The sequence below is a fragment of the Apis florea genome, unplaced genomic scaffold (genome assembly GCF_048593485.1).
Source record: "Apis florea isolate Af1SG1 unplaced genomic scaffold, ASM4859348v1 contig_2495_pilon, whole genome shotgun sequence".
NCBI classification, from domain to species: Eukaryota; Metazoa; Arthropoda; class Insecta; order Hymenoptera; family Apidae; genus Apis; species Apis florea.
This window is the reverse complement of record NW_028256595.1, coordinates 4,361,110-4,375,107: the sequence shown is the minus strand read 5'-3', so window position 1 is coordinate 4,375,107 and position 13,998 is coordinate 4,361,110. Positions and strand designations below refer to the sequence as shown.

The 13,998-nt window shown below is 47.4% G+C and overlaps 1 protein-coding gene across 1 annotated transcript in view; it reads left to right on the top strand.

Annotated features, from left to right (window-relative positions):
- Nucleotides 1-13,998, top strand: part of LOC100866116 (cell adhesion molecule Dscam2) — a 115,336-nt gene that overhangs the window by 22,964 nt on the left and 78,374 nt on the right. The window lies entirely within an intron of this gene.

Genomic DNA, 13,998 nt, shown 5'->3' with positions numbered 1-13,998 from the left:
CTCGTGTAATTTGTAAGGCAATACGAGAAGAGTAACTTCGTACTCGGATATCCGTTTTCCTTCCAACTTCCATCATTAATAACTTTCCCTTCCCTCGAAATGACGGAGGCGGTCGTTCGAATCCTACGGTAATCGATTAATAACTCTTTGAGAGGGGAAAAAAAAAAAAAAAAAAAAAAAAAAAGAAAAAGAAGAAAAAGAAAGATTTCGAGGTAGCGATAATAATCGGATTTAAACGGACGCGTCTCGCGAATAAAAGTTCGTTACGAGAAGTTGGAACCGTTACGTTATTTAAATGTTGTCGTATCGACAACGGAGATGGAAAACTTTTGTGCTCGAATTCTCGAAAGTAATTTCATTTCGCGGCGATCGAATCACGCGGTGATGTCTTTTCCATCCGCTGCACCACCGGCCAACTTTTTATTTATCGCAATTCTATAAACGTCCCCGGGGATATTAAATCGCCGATAAATTCATTGTATTTCGTCCGATGAGAATCTCTCGAACTCTGTTGGAACAACACAACAAGATATTCCGTCCTGCGAACGATACTTGTTGCCGATTGAATCTTCACTTTCTTATCTTTTCTTACCTTTCTCTTACTTTTTTACGCGTCCCCTTTTCGTTTTAATCCCCTTCCTCTCGACCTCTCTTTCGCTTTTCTTCTCCTCTTTCTCTTTTCCCTTTTTTTTCGTTTTTCTTTCTTTCTTTTTTCTTTTTTTTTTCACTCTTCTTCGGTTATTATCGTCGAGTTTCCTCAAGAAGTATTAAAGTAATGCCACGCTCTTTCGCGTAATTAAATGCCGTACTCGGTGAACTGAAACAATATAAACTTTCGAGCGTCAAGTTTACGAGCGTTGAAAAACTTGCTCCGATATTGAATATCATTGCGAATGTGTTTCAACGTTGCCTTCTCTCACCCTCCTCCCTCCCTTCACCCCTTGACGCTCGTAAAAACTTTTTAATCGACAGTGCTCGCGAGTACACCGTCTTCTCGTCTTTTCTTCTCGTCTCTTTTTTTCCCGCCCGCCTTCCCGCGAGAAAGGAAGAAGGGAAGTGGAGTTGCCGCGCTTATCGTTCCCCTCTATTGGACCTCTATCGAGGCAGAAACGCTCGTCGACTACTACTACGCTCCTCTCTCTTTTTTTTCTCTCTTCCTTATCCTCGGAGAAATCGGTGTCGGAGTGAACATCGAATTCGTGTTATCCGAGCCGCGAACTTCGTCTTTCAGCAGGGTCGTCGTCTCCCGCCAACTTTTCTCCGCCACTTTCTCACACTCTCGAAGAAGAGGCGGTGGGGAGGGGGAAGAGGAAGGGACACGAGATATCGCGCGCTCTCTCTCTCTCTCTCTCTCCGTCTTCCAACCAACTCGTTCGGAATGCAGAGCTGCACGGGCTGCGGTTGCCAGTCGGTTTCCGGTCGTAAGCTATCCGCGAAGGGGAAAATAAGGGGAGAAAAAGAGCGTGGAGTGATTTGGCGAAGGCCTCGTCGAGAGTGGGAGGGAATCGGGGGAGAATGGAGCGGGAGGGGAGAAAAAGAGGGGAAAAAGGAAGAAGGAAGAAAGCGGGGAGGCGGGGTGTTAGCGGCGGCTTAAACGAGGGAGGAGGGGCGGATGCTTTCTTAAAGATGTGGAGTCGGGGCGCACTTGTTGCGCGGAAAAGGAGCACGGGCGATGCCAAAGAAGGAAGGAAGAAAGGAAGGAAGGAAGGAAGGAAGGAAGGAAGGAAGGAAGGAAAGAAAGAAGGAACAGGCGTGTGCAGCCTCGGAAGCGTGCAAAAAGGTGAGGATGGGAGAGGTGAAGAAAAACGACGGCGAGCAGGATGGGGTGGGAGATTTGACGGCGACGAAGTGAGAGTTTGAGGGGTGGGTAGGCGAGGAAACGATAGGGGTCTCGGGGAGGGGGAGGGCGAAGATACGGCCGGGGAATCGAATTGATTCTCTTTTACGGGCTCGCGTTACTTTTCTTCACCGCCTTTTGCCATCCTTGCCTCTTGACCGTGCTTCTCTTCCAATCTTCCCTCTCTCTTTCTCTCTCTCTCTCTCTCGCTCGCTGCGCTCTTTCAATTTCCTCGGGCTTTCCTTCTCGCCAGTGTTATTTATTTATCAGCTCTCGCACGTAGGTAGGTTTCCTCGAGCTCGTGTAAAGGAGCAGACGAGGCATCACTTCGACCTGACCACCACCACCACCACCACCACCTTCTTCATCCGGACCATCTCTTTTCTTCTCCCGATCTTTTTTTCTCTCTTCTCTCGTCGGATCCCCCGTTGTACCATACGCTTCCCGCTCTCTCATTTCATTTGCTGGTCGTTGGACGGTGAAAGGTGGTTCTTTCGCATCGAGGGACGAGAATCGGCACTCGCCAATTGTGACGGGAGGATGAGAAGACTTATTGGGATTCTTTGCGGACAACGGACGACCTCCCGAGGCCGTTCCACGATCGATCGTTGGGGCGCGCGACCAATCGCGACGATCCATTGGTCACGGTGAATATCGTATATCGGAGGAAAGTAATAGCCTCGAGGATGATCGATAAGGAATGGACAACTCTTCCTTTGCTTCCGTTCTACGTATATATATATATATATAATACGGCGCGATAGAAACTGGCGCGTGATACGGAGAGAATGCAGAGAAAAAAGAACGATATTCACCGAGTAATAATTTATTAATTCAAGATGGATTAAAGCGATGGAGAACGGCGATGAGAGAGAGAGAGAGAGAGAGAGAAGAATAGTGCTTTTAAGTTTATTAACCGTGAAACAAAAGCGCGAACAGCCATAGCCAGAGACCTGTCGGTCCAAGGTGGTGTTGAAGTCTATTGAACTTCCGGCTTGAGAGAATTCACCACGTTACTTATTTATCAGCATCCACACGTAGCGTACGTACGCGGCACGGGGTATCACCTCCTGGGAAAAAGGCACTTTCCGCGCGAGTAGATAGAATCAACCGGCCCGGATTGGATTGGAGCCTCAAGGAAAAACTTATTTGGATTCCTTGCGGGTATAAGGGGTGCTGCTTTTACTCGGCCAACTTGGACGCGAATTGATCGATGTATCGAAAGGAGCGGAGAGGCGTTACATGGACCGTAGAGAGAGATCGAAATTACACGTATAATTTCTTGCCAGTTTTTTCCAAAGGCCCGCCCTCTTTAATCGGGAAGATTAAAAGGGTAAAGGGCGTGCGCGCTTTTACTTATTCAACTTTTCCCGGGAAACTTGATTCTCCGGTTGGTCCGTCCCGTCGTTGAATAACGAGCGTTAAGTAACAACATAGAATACCAGTAGTATACGAGCTATCTGTGTTTTTCTCCTCCTCTACTTTTTCTCTCCTCGTTACGAAGAAAGAGAAAAACGAAGGTGAAACGTTTTCTCTCTTCGTGTCTCGAGCGTGTTTCGCAAAGAAAATTCTTTCACCAAGCCAACCCGTGCTTTACGCTCTTAAACTTTATCTTTCTCTCTCTTCCACGATATCGATATCGATTTTTTTCGTGGCCAACATACGCCACGCGAATATTGACGGAATATTGATATTTCTCTTTTCCCAAGATTTCGTTCCCTTAACCTATTCTCTCGATCCGATGACTCCGTGGTGACTCCTTGGCCAATAACCGTATAATATCGAATACAACAACAATATCTTCGAGGCGGTTCGTCGTAAATAATGCGAGAATACGGGGAGACTGGGCCAGCGAGAGAGAAATTCGATGTAGCGACACCTGTATCGATTCCAAAATTATCGCACAAACGTAGAAGGAAGAAGACGTTATTAGATTGGCTCGACGGATAGGGGAACAAGAAGAGACGAACTCAAGATATTGTATTCGTAAGTTCGTAATTGGGACCTGTAGATGCTCTCCTTCCATCTACTCGTCTAACCTATCCATCCATCCGTACAAACTCTCTCTCTTTCTCTCTCTCTCTCTCTCTCTCTCTCTCTCTCTCTCTTTATATATATATATACATATATATATCCTGGAAACTCTCCAACGTCATTTAGGATGTCTACATTCGTCGTGGAGTTCGATTGGATCCGGAAATTTAACCGAGCGTATGATTTCGAGAGGTTTTACGGTACTATTTCCGGGTCCCGGGCCATTTTCGAGGAACGCCCGTCGGTCACCGATAATCCGCGATAATGTTGGCGTCGATAGAGGGAGCAGCACGAGTACTCTCTGGATCTATATAAGGAGGGAGGGATAAATGGTTGGGAAAGGAGCCGGTCGAATTTCCTCTCCCTCGCGCCACGGGGAGTAAGTTCACCCGGATAAAGGATTCGCCCTGTTTCGCCTCGGAACGGTCAAGTTCGGTAAATTCAATCCGAATTTATCGAACGGTTAATTGAAACGAAGCGGGGGGTAATCCGGTTTCCCCGGACAATTTTTTCCTTCGTTCCTTCTACGTACGTTCGGCTACGTACCGATACCACGGCGGAGGCGTAGGAATCCGCCTTTATCGAGTCGGGCGAGCCTTGGGAGCGGCAGGAAACTTTCATAAAAGAATTCAAATTAGTCGATCCTCGGAATTTAACTATCCCATTTGAGGTTCGTTGATGAAATTTTCGCCCAGGAGTATTGAACTCGCTGCTCCCCTTAACGCCCCGCTTCCAACGTGTGCCTTATTTTTACACTATCGATTTCCTTCTCTCCTCTTTGACGTTGAATCTTGCATTATTCAACGATCCTTCGGTCTCGCGTTATTTCATCTCTTTCTCTCTCTCTCTCTCTCTCTCTCTCTCTCTCTCTCTCTCTCTCTCATCGTACACATCGAACGAACAGAACGCCCAGCGCGTTAATTCGCAGCGCAAGCCCTCTCTTCCGATTTCCTCTCTCCCCCTCGCCCCCCCTCTGTCCCTCATTTTTATTCCCCTCTATGTTGTGAACATCGCAACGTTTCATAATCCCCTGTAATTATTTCATCGGGGAAGGTTTTCAGAATATGCGCGCGATCATTTCGTAGGTAATCGGATCCGGCAAAGAGGATTTTCATTGGGCGAACCCTTTTCAGGAAGCAGCCGCCGGTTTCAGCGGAGCTCCACGAGCCAGATACAATGCAACACCGACATGAATTATGCCGCTCCAGGAACAGCTAAATTATATACCCACGACCGCAATTGTTGAGCACGGGGCCGGGTCAGAGCGGCGATTTTAATTAACCGCATCGTAAGGAACGCGAAAGCTGCTGCTTGTTGTTCGCGCGAACCGGGCGAAACAACGTTTTCCAGTTGATTAATGCTTGTTCGGTCTATGAAAAGTTGAACCGAAAAAAAAAAAAAAAAGGGAAAAAAGGAAGGAAAGAAAAAGTTGGAAGAGAAAAAAAAGGAGAAGGGACGAATAATAGAAAGCGGACGGGTTATAGCAACGGTCCGGTTGCATCGAGTGTAAAGCAAATACATTTGCCGAGTGTTTGTCGCGTTTTCGATGGGCGATAAACACAACGAAAAGTAGAGATACGACAGCGAAAAACAGCGCGAGAACTTACGCGGAGCGGAGTGTTTCTCTTGTCGCTCAATAGTATATCCCTGTTTTGATCGGACCATCGTATTTGCCTTACTCGCGCTCTGCTTTTGTTTCCCCGTCGAAGAACAATGTTACCGTCATGTAGATTTTACTACTTCGAGTACTTAACTCAAGAGTGCAATCATTTATCGTTCAAACAATCGTTCTCATCGATCTTTATTCCCGTATTTCCCTCGTATCGAAGCGGAAAATTCGTGGGATTAAAATTGGGATCGAAAGGGAAAATGGAGATGCACACGGGCATCCAACGTTCCCTTCTTTTCGCCGCGGAAACTGTTGGAGAATAAACAAATTTGACGCGAGGCCTGCGTCAGGTTAGGCGAGACGGCCGCCTCGTGGAAAAAACGTGCCACTATCAACGGCATATCGGGGGGAGGGGGATAAGGTAGTTTGGAGTCGGCGCAGATGGCCCCCCGATCCTCTTCTCTTCGTTCGAGCGTCGCAGACATTTAACGAAAGGCGACCGTGAAAGAGGCGACGGCGATGAACGGGGCGTCGTTTTTCACGCGACGACGCTTCAAACGACGCCACCACCGACGCTAACGAAAAAAGAGTGGCGCGCGGTGCAGACCGACCCCCTCCCCTCCGATTACACGAATCCACACCTCTCCGTTTTCACGCGTTTTTCTTTACTCGCCAATTGACAAAGATCCACGCGGGGATCCTTCCTCCCGTTGAAAAGGGGGAATTCTCGCGTTACGCTCTTACGTTTATTATTTCCGTTTTCGCGCGCCACGTTCGATCCACCTCGTGAAGGATCGTGTCGAAGCGAGATTTCTCATCTTCGCTCTTCTTAGATCGATTTGAACATGGTGGATCCTTGATTTCTCTCAGCGCGTAGCAGAGAGAAGAATATATAGAGAGGGAAATATACGTATACGGTTTGTTGGTGGTGGTTATTAATTATTCGATGCAATTATTATCGCGGATATACATATATATTGTGCAATATTGTCGAAAGAAAATATAGGATCTCGCTGTGTATATTTTTCGTTCCGCGAAACCAATGAAACGCTCGTATCGGTATGGGATATCGAATATTCCGAATTTCACGGTTGAAAGGTTAATACGATTTCTCTTCGCTATCATGAATATGGAGGTGAACGCTCGCTCGTGCCCAACTCCGCTATTATGTAATCGCTTAAAATTAAGTGATACGTATTACTCATTAGCGCGGCATTGACGAATCAAATTAAGCTGGTGAATATCGCTTGTTGCGTAATCGATACTAAATCATTATGTTACGAACGTGTTGAACGGATCGCGCTTTCGATTATATATATATACATATTCTGGATAGATTACATTCTCGGAGGAGATGAGTCTTTTTGATAAAAAAAAAAAAAGCAATACGAATTTTCATAACGTATACGTACACTATGTATTTCGAAATAAAATCAGGAAACCGAAAAAATCGTGAATCCGTAATTTCATTCGTTAATTTAAACGTGTAATGATTCTAAAGCCAATTAGCAGAACCGGCTCGAGTTATCCTCGCGTATCCTTGCACAGCACGGTGGACGAGCGCGATAAGAACGATATCGTGTTCTTCGATTCTTACCGGGATGACTCTCGCGTCCCGTCTCACCGATGATTATCGATCGGTATCGATCGCAGCGCGAACAACTCCGCGAGACTTCTAATTAAAGCGGAGGAAACGAAACAAAACAGGGTAAGGCTCGAATTGCCGTAGTCGGCTTAATAAACGTAATCGGACTACGGTCGCCGCGTCTACGGACGCGAGAAGAGGTGCTCTCGTGTTCGGCTGATGACACACGGCCAATCGTTAATCGCAACGCGCGACACTCCTATCCGAGCAATTAAGCCGAATTTTTCATCGGTCCAACGGACCGACCTTTCATTTTAACCCGCGATATTTCATCGTGATCGCGTAATTCGCAACATTAACATCCGAGCGTCGCATAAATCCTTGGCTTGGAACGAACGCGAGCTTCGATCGTTGATCTCTGCGGAGGGGAGGAAGGGGGGGGGGGAGGAGGGACGTTTTACTATTTCGGTATTGCTATTTAAATCGACCAGAGAGCAGAGAAGGAATCGTCCAGTTGAATTGGTTCGTATGTTTTAATAAATTTCTTTTAATTTCGTACGTATGTTATTTTCAAGGTTTGAAAGGAAGGAAGAATTGCCAACCCTTTTGCTCGTATCTCCACCAAGCGTGGATTCGCGGTGAAAGGGACAAGCGAGGAAAGTTCGAACTCTTTTGCACACCGCTCGATCTGGTTCGCGCAAATTTTCTCGAATAACGATTTAAATACGAAAAGCGGTTCCCTAAAGATTCGAACAAAGATCGGAGTGAATTGTTAAATTCGGTGTTCGAAATTATTGTATCGCGTGTATAATACGAATTTCGGGAATCGATATCGGGTCGGCGAAGAAGGGAAAAAAATATCGGCAGACTTTGATCTGTCGCGGATTCTTCCGGTTCCGTTAATTTCAGAATGCGGTAAGTGGCTCGTATCGATCCCAACCCATCCCAATTTCCGTTTCCTCTTTAGTTGTTGTTGTTGCACGCGCACATGTTGCAATATCGAAGACATCGCTTTCAACGGTACAATTTCACGGCATTCTCTCTCTCTCGGCGGTGCGGAGGGTATTGAAGTATATCGGGCCGCGTGGTGTTAGCCTTTCACAGGACAACAAAGGCGATTAAACCGTGTGACACGGTTATGACGTCTGCTACAATGGGCGGGAATATTGAATAGGCGGCGCGTTGATAATGCTAATCACGCGCTTACATTCGAGCGAGTGTTATTAATACGCGACATTCTCAGCCAGAACACGCGTCGTTTCGACCAATTTATCGTATCTAATTTCGAGCTTTGAATAACAACTTGGCTCGCTACAGGAGCGAGCAAACGCCGCGAAAACTACGCACGTATTTCAATGAACAATGATCGTACGACTTGGTGATTTCCGATCGAGGAAAGGAAGGAAGCTATTCGTAACGTGGCAATTCCCCTTCTCCGCTTGTAATGTCGCACATGGACATAAAATAAATCGAACTAATTTTACGCGATCACAGTTAATAGCGCGATAAAATATAAATACGATGTTGGTGGATGTAGAGAAAGATATTTTCCAAACAATCGCCAATTATCGTAGCAAAATTGAAACGAATCGTATACACGTTTAACGCGATATCGTCGAGAGCGAGGAGGCACCAGTCGGGCGCTTTCCTCTCCGAAGCTTTTCAATTTACCCCGGCGTGAAGAAGTCGCGAAAATATAGTTTTAAAGGATTTACACGCGCCAGCCAGTTTTCACGAAGTTTCTCGGCCGGGTGTGACGGCCGAGTGCCTCGCTTCATCCTGCCCGAGGAGGACTTTGTTAATAACGCGGGCGCCACGAGCAGCCCACTCGACGGCTTATTCACGCGTTCCGCCAACTATTTCGTTCGCAAGCTTGTATACTTTGCGCGGGGAAATCGTAACGTCCGCCGCTTGAATTCGCCACTGTAAATTGAGGAAACGAGCAATTACACGTCACCCGTGTAAATGAAGCGAGAGTCGCGCCGCTTCGCCTGCATTTAATGCACGCGCCCGTGTGCCATTGATATACGCCTCGTTTACCAGTGTGTGGAAACCACGCTCCGAAAGTGGAGTCTCGTGATCCGCAAATTAAATCGGAACGAGGCGATCGACGAACGAATCCAAAGATTTCAATCCGGATCGACGAGCATTTCCGATTATTATATTTTCGCACGATATATTATCGATATTTCCTTGTGGACGAAACGGCAGGGGACGACGAATAAGGGATTAAAAGAAAACCGAATTACCGAACGCATCCCCCTCGAAGGAGACTTCACCGCCTCGAGCTCCCCGCCCCCGTAAGTTTCGACTTTTGACACGTTGCGCGTGTATCCGTTGTACGTGTCTGAACTCGTGGCTCTATCGCCGACGTGTTGGTCGGTTCGTGCTTGTTAACTAGTTAAAGTCATTGTGTTCGTACGACGAAGCGCGTACGACGAGCGACGGGGGCAGGCAGGTCGGCGTACCGAGGCCTCGTTTTGCCTGGCGGCGCCCTAGAGACGTAATCTGGAGATGTCTGGAGATGCGAACCACGACCACGGTCGATGCGGCGTGCACGGGGAAGGAACGCGTGGACGAGACGAAACGGAAACGAACGCTTTCCCTGGATGGAAAAAGAAAAAGGGATCAGGGGTCGGCTACGTCATCATCCTTCCCTATAGGAGGTGCATCGTTTCCGGCGCATCTTCCCTCCTCCGAGTCGATAATTAACAAGGCAGAGACCGGTCGAGTCACTTAGGCGTGCCGCGTCGTCGTCGTCGTCTTTCTCATCCTCCAAGTCCTTGTCGCCGTCGATTTTTCTCCCCCGTTCCCCCCTCATCGTACTCGTCGTAATTTCTCCTCCCTAATTCGATCCTTTTTTTTCGTTCCTCCTCTCGTTCTATTTTTTCCGCTCCCCTCTTCTATCTTTTTCTCTCGTTTCTTTCTTCTTCTTTTTTTTCCCCCCCTTCCTTTCTCTATACATCCGTTCGTTCCAGCCCGCGTTTCGTTGCACGCCGAAGCCAACGCTACGAACACCGGTTTAATTGTTAACGAGAAAAGTTTGCATTTTCGAGTGCAAATCCTCGTACCGCCGCGCCGTTCTCGCGCTTCTTACCCTCTTCCGTTCCAACCCCTTCTACTCATCCTTCTACTCTCCTCCGAATTCTCCGGCGAAACGTTGGATCGTTGGTCGATCCTTCTCCTCCCCCGCGCCTCCTCGCCCAATGGACTCTGGTGGATCATTGTCCGCCGTGAATGCGCCTCGTCGTTGCAACCTTTTTACCTTCGTCACGATCCTTGGTTGTTGGCGCGGTATATATCGGCTTTGCCTCGATACTACGCTCGAGTTTTTCGACCGTAGTCATCGCCCTCTTCCTCCTCCGCGATATCCATCCGACGTTGTTTCGAAATTGTTGTTAATTGTTAAAGTACAGTTTTCTTTTTTCTCGTCCCCCGATTCGCGTCGATCCACTCCATAGCTCGAGCTGTTTCGAAATAACGACAAGTCTCGACAACGATACGTTTTTTTTTTACGTCTCCGCGCTTTTCTCTCTTTTTCTTTTTTTTTTCTCCGATTTCTCGAAATTCGCGAATGAAAATTTAAATCACGAACATTGACACGTCTGTGAAATTATAGAACAATTGGTTGAGGGGTTTGATCGATTGGGATATTATCTTTGTGGGAAACGTAGCCCCCGCTGTGTGGAAAGGTGTCGCTTTTGATCCGAGGACACGGCGCCTCCTCGCCCCTTTTTTTCGCGGGCGAAGCCCACGGGCGAACGGCTGTGCTGTATATTTCTCGTTTACACGCCGCGCGTATCCGTTTTCCGCGAATCGTGCGCATGCACTCGGGTCGAGTTCTTTGAACCCGCGCACGTGATCCCTCCACGCGCGCACCACCGCCACCTTCCACGTTTTTTTCCCCTTCCCCGTTTCGGCTTCTCGTTGCGAGACTCCGTTGCTCATATCCGTTCTCCTCGTGCACCAACCAGTTTCGATTCAGACTCAGAGGAACGAGACAAGCGGGAACAGAAGAGAAAAGGGGGGAGGGGAGGCAAAAGCGGACGATACTACTCGATATATGGATCGAGGAGGAGAGAGAGCCGAGTCGAATCCGACGAGTAACGAGAGTATCGAGAGGACGATCCATCTTCCGGAAGGAGCGGTCGTGTTCCGGAAAACTCGCGTCGCTCTCGCCTCGACACTCGTTAACCGACACTCGATGAAACTTGCACGACTTAACACGACATCTGTCCGCGTTTTCTCCTCCCCTCCTCTCCTTCCTTGGTTTCCTTTTCACGCGCGCGACCTTTAACCCCGAGTTTTCTGGAGGGGGTTGCGTGGAGGGAAGATTAATTTAAACGGTACGTCATCGCGATTACCGGATTAAATTCGTGGAAAAGCTTTAGCCGAGTCTGTACCTGTTGGAGAGGGGGAAGAGGGGGAAGAAGAAGGGGGAGGGGGAGGGGGGCAGGTTAAGAGAGGAGAAAAAGGCGAGAAAGAGAAGTAGAGGTGGGACGAGAGGTAGGTAGGGTGCGTCGAGAGTATAAGTGCAGCAGAGGGGTGACTATCCCCCTTCTAGTAGCGAGGAAGGGTTGAGTTTCCTATGGTTTAATTGGGCGCGAAATCATTTCCGATGCAATGCGCGCGGATGCAGCCGCGACGACGAGTAATCACCGTAAAAGCTCGCCTTCTCTCTCCCTCCGATCCGTTTCCTATCTCTCCTCTCCTCCCTTCTCTTCTCTTCTCCTACTCTTCGCGCGCCCGCTTCTTCTCTCTCTCTCTCTCTCTCTCTCTCTCTTCTTTCTTCCTTTCACCCTTCGCATTCTCATCGCGCGACCGTCTCCTTTCTCGCAGCTCGAAAACTCTCGAAAGAAAACCGCGATCGATGCGCTCGCTGTTTCACCCGGTTTTTCCCCCCGTTTTCCATTTATCTCATGTCGTCATCGACCGTCGACTCGAGAGTATCGAGGGATAAATCTCTTCGAAGGATCATCGTTCCCCGATCTATTTCCATTCCGTGGAAAAATCCAACCAGAGTCGATTCGAGCGACACGATTTTGCCTCGCAAGAGACAGCTTATCTCCGCGCTGTGGTTGATGACCGCCCCTCAATATACGCGATTTTCAACGCGTTCCGAAACGAAATCGATCGATGCTAGCGAATAACGCTATTCGGGAACAGTTTCGCCCAAGAGTTCCAAAAATTCGATCCGTCGATCGAACGAAGACCGACTCTTCGATACCGTCGCTTCTTCCTATGCTTCTATCGTGAAATAATTGGAACGACATCTGCGCTCGATAAAATTGTTCGAATGCGAGAGCTATCGAAAATTTTAACGGTATCTGGTGTGGCGCGATTCGGTCGAGATTGTTTTACAATTCGCCGGACGATTTATGAATCGTCGAATCTCGCGTGAGCGGTTATTTAAGCGGGAATGGATGCACACGTTATTGTTATTATTATTATTATTATTATACCATTTTGTTCCATTGCGCAAAACAACAACGATATTTAATTTTTAACCAGGGAGTAAAATTATCAGGGACTGTTGTGCGTAGATTGATCGTAGAAACGCGTACGTTCTCGGAAGAGAGCGTGCCGTTTAGCCGCAAAACGGAAACACGCAAATTGCGCGCCATCATCGTCGCTGGATTTCCGATATTCGGCAATTTCCGCGTGGCTGCTGGCTTCAATATAGTAGACGTTATTAGCGTCGCCCTGTGCTCGATTTAAAATTAATTGCATAGGCAAATCCAACTGGATTTATTCGCAACAAGATATTTTACTTTATTACAATTTTCACGTTACGTTTAAATTCGCGACGAAAGAGTTGGAGATAGATCGAAACGAATCGAACGAGAGAGCGAATGAGGAGAGTGTGAAGATGTTTTTAACACGGATCAAGTTTTTTCCCCAAATATTGGAAAAGTCACGAGTAAGAGTCGAACGACGCTCTTATTCCCTACTCTTTTTTTTTTTTATTCTCATTCGAATCCTCCCTCTTTATTTTTCATTTCTTCCTTCCCTTTTTTCCTTTCAATTTTTCCCAGCTGACTTTTTCGCCCACGCATTCTCTTTCACGCGCGCGCGCGCGCGCCCTTCTACTTCTTCTTTCCCCTCCCTTAAAATTTCTTTCACTCGAAGGAGTGATCTACATCTGAAAAAAAAAGAAAAGAAAAAAAAAAAGAAAAAAAAGAAACAAAACGCGATCCACGCCTTGCCAAAACTAGTTTCACACCCCTTCCTAAATCGAATATTCATCATTCGCACCTCCATCGTTTCAAACATTCTTCATCCACCCGATAAAATTCTACTACCGTTCCCACAATTTCATTCCTCTCTGTTAAATTAATTTCCCTCCATCAAACGCTTTCAACCAAGAGGCCTCTCCCCTCCCCTCCCCCTATCTTGATAGAAATCGATGCCGCGCCACGATATCGCGCCGCCATACGTTTCCTCTCTTCCTCCCCTTCGTTTCCGCGTTGTTTCACGTTTAATTTCCAAACCGCGCGAAGAAGGGAAAAAAGAGAGAGAGAGAGAGAGAGAAAGACCATTGGTGGACCATTTAACCGTTGCTCAAAGTGAGAAGCATATCCCTTCGACGTGTCGTCTCCCTTAATTCGTGAGACGTTGCGCGAATTATCGCTTATTATTACACAGTAAATGAGAATTGTGCGAATCCGTGAAATATCACAAGACAAGACAACTGTACACGACTAACCGTCCAATAGCTGAAGTAGTGGATATACTTATACGATTATAACGAGGATGCTCGGTAAATCGAGCTTTCCTGCATTCTGTGTTCGTCATATCGTTATCGCGGCAAAATTAGACTAGGGAAAGGTCGTTGACACGCGGGTTGGACCAACAAAAGACCAGGAAATTGCAAAAATACTCGGGGGACAGGGATAGATTTATTTTAATAGCGTTGCACATCCACGACCGGTG